Source organism: Amphiura filiformis, chromosome 17 (assembly GCF_039555335.1).
Source record: "Amphiura filiformis chromosome 17, Afil_fr2py, whole genome shotgun sequence".
NCBI lineage: Eukaryota > Metazoa > Echinodermata > Ophiuroidea > Amphilepidida > Amphiuridae > Amphiura > Amphiura filiformis.
Window position 1 is genome coordinate 24760292 of NC_092644.1, and position 4423 is coordinate 24764714.

At 36.8% G+C, this 4423-nt stretch overlaps 1 long non-coding RNA gene across 1 annotated transcript; it reads left to right on the forward strand.

Moving 5' to 3' along the window:
* Positions 1-1967: 1967 nt before the first annotated feature.
* LOC140138355 (uncharacterized) lies at positions 1968-3668 on the forward strand. Its single transcript, XR_011856984.1, has 3 exons — positions 1968-2088; positions 2966-3072; positions 3602-3668. It is a non-coding gene; the product is annotated as an uncharacterized lncRNA (long non-coding RNA).
* The last annotated feature ends 755 nt before the right edge of the window (positions 3669-4423 follow it).

Below are 4423 nucleotides of genomic sequence, written 5' to 3' on the forward strand. Positions count from 1 at the left end.
CTAACCAGACCAGGAACAGAGAGCAAGCACAAGGGGTAATTATCAGTAATTGGGGTAGATTAGTGACTTAGATCTTATGTTCTTTTTTTTTTTTTTTGTAATGCGATGTCGAAAGAATGAATGACTGATCTTCACAATCATTGATCAGTTGAAGTTACAAGTCTTGAACTTGTACTTCCACTCCAGACATGGACCTAAATGTGGATGAACATTCTGCCTGTGCAGTAGAGATTTGTAACTTTGCTATGTATATTAGTGACCCGGCAGCACAAACGAGCCGTAAATTCCCTAAATTGTATTCTGAGTTATGGTGTAAAATGTGTACGAAGGTCGTATTCATCGGTCACTTAAGCTGGCGCGACATCTGTCTTATTTCATAGTCACAACACCAATCAATAATCCTATTATTGAAGTGGATAAAGGCCAGCTTACACGATGCAATTTTTCCATGCAATTGCCTGTTGCACAGACCTTGGAAAAAGATTGCTCCGTGTATTTTGGATTTGCAAGGAATTAATCCCCAAGCATCAGGCAAATTAATCCCCCCGAGCAACAGGCAAAAAGGTAGAGACATGCTCTACTTTCAATTAAACCAAGGTTGTTGCATGCAATCAGATAATAAATTTTGAACGATTTCAAAATTCCACTTCCATACTGTCAAATAAACCTATAGAGCAATAAGATAAGATCGCGCTTGCATAAGATCGCGCTTTACCCAAAACCGCGTACATCGCAGCCAGGACTGCTCCCCGTAGATGACGATGATATGATGTGAATGATGATGATAAAGACAATGATATTGTTAGCATTCCGTTTTGAATGCTAACGTGACCGTCCGAATCATAACTTATACAAAAAATACCTCTTCGTTTTCTATTAAATGCAATTTTTGTAAGGCCAATTTTTTAGAACACCCTGTACATGCTGTAAGAGATATGCGAGTATTGTACACATCGTACACATTGTACTCTGCCCGTTGCAGTTTGATCACCCTGTTGTAATTGAACTTGTCCGAAGCGCTGGTCAGTAAACATCAAACAAATTTCATCTGTACGGTTGAAGGTCGCATTTTGGTTCGGAAGAGATATTCAATGTACGTACTTACATTAATTCAATCAACAGCGTAAGAAACATTATGGATATTGCAGGAAAAGTAGCGCTTGTTACAGGTGGAGCAAGAGGCATTGGGAAAGCTATGGTAGAAATAATGCTTCAAAAACAAGCAAAGGTAATTACATGTCTATATAATTGTTACTTGTCAGTAACAACACATTTGAAACACCATGTCATTAACGACGGGATTCCATTCCATTGTTAACGACGGGATTCCATTCCTTTGTTCACTTACAATAGTTTTCTCTTATGATATAACAGGAAGTAGGTTCCTTTACATTCTTTGTTCTTTGAGAACAATATATTGTGACATAAACAGGAAGTCACAGAAAGTGCTTGTTTGTTCACAACAATAGACTTCTCTGTTAGCCAATCATATGGCAGCATCTTATTTTCCTGTATATAAGACTTGCTTTTTCAATTCTGTCTTTAGTCCTGATGAAGTCAGAGCCACATCTGACGAAAGCTTGACCATTTTCACACAGTGATTGGCTGCACTGTAGTTTCCACCGGTAATGTGATATCCGACGACGGCGCATCCGAATAAAAATCAGCAATCAAAGTTCATTTTAGGGAATGTGCGATATTATGTACTAGCCGTAGGGCAAGCGAATTAAGCGAATTAGGTATGACGGTGTCCCCCCGGGTGTCCCGGGGGATGATATATAAATTTAATAACGTGGGATGGCAATGACTTGCGACATGTTGACAGGGGTTAAAGATTTCTTGGGGAAGAGGAGAAATTCTAGCACTCTAGTGTTTTAACACATGGAACTTTAAAATGATTGCTCAGGCTCCTGACAAGTTAACCTGTTTACAATATTTTGAATTTCACAATTCTTTTGTAGGCAGTATTCATTATAGATATTGATGAAGAAGTTATAAGAGAAACGCAGACAGAACTAGAAAAGGAGTTCGGTACAGGACGAATTCATGTTTGCAAATGTGACGTGACATCGAAAGACCAAATGGAAGGTACGAGACATTACGGGCAAAAATAAATATAAATAAATAAATAAATAATGGTCTTTTATCCAAAACTTGTCTACATATACCTTGTAAATTAAAGTAACACAACACAGTTAAAAGTCATTTTATGAATGAACAAATGTGTTATAGAAGTGCATTGTAGGTGAGCATGGTTGAGATCCTAGAATGGGGTAACAAGGACTATAAATGATAAAGAGAGTCAGCGGTTTTGTTATAGAAGAACGGCACTTGTTTACATTTTGAGAGCGTGATTGGCTGAATTAAATCGTCTGACAATCATAGCAACAAACCGATGATCTGATTGGCCGATTGTGCGTCAAATCGTTTGTTGGCGCAGATCAGCGCCTTTGAAGTGAACACAAAGCTCCGCGTATGTCGCTCATTAACCGGGCGCTCGGGTTAATATGAGCAAGGGACTGCCGTTCTTTTCTGAAACCCAGTGTAGTTGATACAAAGGGGAAACATTTCAGGTAATTATTGTGTAATTTGTAGCATGTATTTGCATTGCAAAGAGAAGTTTACAGTATACCTGAGACACTTGAGATCTTTTTGCTTGCTGAGTACCGTCTGATACCCTATGAGATAGCCAGGAAGGAGAGTCTGCTGCGTGGTTAACTTGAATTGTTACAAAATCACGGTTTTGATCGGTTGCCATTCAAAATGTCGTACTAAATGTTGACACTGAGTAAATTTTCGAAATTTCTTAATTTTTGTAACAATGTATAAATTGTTTCGTTTTCTATGTCACAAAATAGTATATTGCGTAATGTTTGACAGCAGCTTCAGGCTAGCTGTCAAAAAATACTACACATAGCTAGTCTGAGACTAAGTAACACATAGAAATCATTGTTTTCCCACGCAGAATGTTTCAAACAAGTCATAGCAACATACAACAACCTTCATATCGTGTGTAATAATGCGGGAATAGTGAATGAAGCTGATTGGGAAAAGATGCTACAAGTAAATTTGGTAGGTCATTTTTAATGTACATATACGTATTAGACACTGAGACATAAGAAAATTATTATTTGTCATATTCTTTTGAATGAAATCAAAACGGAAACTATATTAAACTTAACAAAACTCACTCAAGCATATCGATATACCAGTCCCTTGCCCTTGTTGATAAACATTGAGGTCAACTCACCCCATACATACAAGTATACATTTTGTACAATTAACAGCGGAGGGGTAGAGAAGAGGAATTAATAGACTTAAGGCAATACCATGTATAATTGCTTCTTTTGCACTTCTGAAGAGAGTTTGAGTGCAGCTTCGATGTTACATTTCTGTGCAGCACATTGAAGGTGAAAGTTGCGGTGGAGGAGTCTAAGACTAAAATAACTAAACTAAAATATACGAATTAGCGAAAAGTTCTTTAAAAAATAGTGCCCAAGCTGTAAAGATGGATATACACCATCATTATGATGTATTCCATTCTCACAACATGAACACAACATTTATTTTACATCTTGTTCTTTTTACTGATCCTAAATAGAACGGTGTTATAATCGGTACCAAGTTAGCTGTGCAGTACATGGAAGGCGAAAGTTCCGGTGGAGGTGTTATCATAAACACTTCCTCTGAAGCCGGTGAGAATTGTTATACGAAATCATCATAAAACATTCCTATATAAACCGGATGTGCAATGCAAAAACAAAATGCATGAGACGATGACGCCCTCTACTGTCAGCATAATAAAAAGGGACATTTTATAGTTATCCATCTTTCGTTAGTATGGAAACCACAACATTACTATAATCATTTAATGAAAATGTTTTAGATGACCTGCACGTATTTATAATCTCGTTCTTTAGCGTTCTCCCTTGCGGCTTTGGTACCAGTATATGTGACATCTAAATATGCCATTTTGGGTTTTACCAGAGAAATTGCTGTAAGTATTATGCATTTGCCAAAACAGACAAAAATTTAAAAAACAACAACAAATGTTTAAAAAATAATGCATCAAGAAATATTTGAGGATGATAAGTTAGCCTCGTTAGAAGGCGATGCTTTTTCCGGTTTTTTGTTTTGTTTTGTTTTTTTGTTTTGTTTTTTTGTTTTTGGCCTCTTGATTTATTTTTATTTTGATGTCTTCATATCTGTCTTCGTTGTCATGGTTCTGAGAAATATCCTGAGATAATTGTTAATTCCAACCAGTTTTTATGTCCTACTCTCAACAATATAACGTTCTCGGTGTATCATAAGCTCTTTCTAGTTCTTTCTTGCTGCATATTCCGATGTCTTCATAACTGTCTTCGTTGTCATGGTTCTAAGAAAATATCATGAGATAATTGCTTATTCCAACCAGTTTTTATGT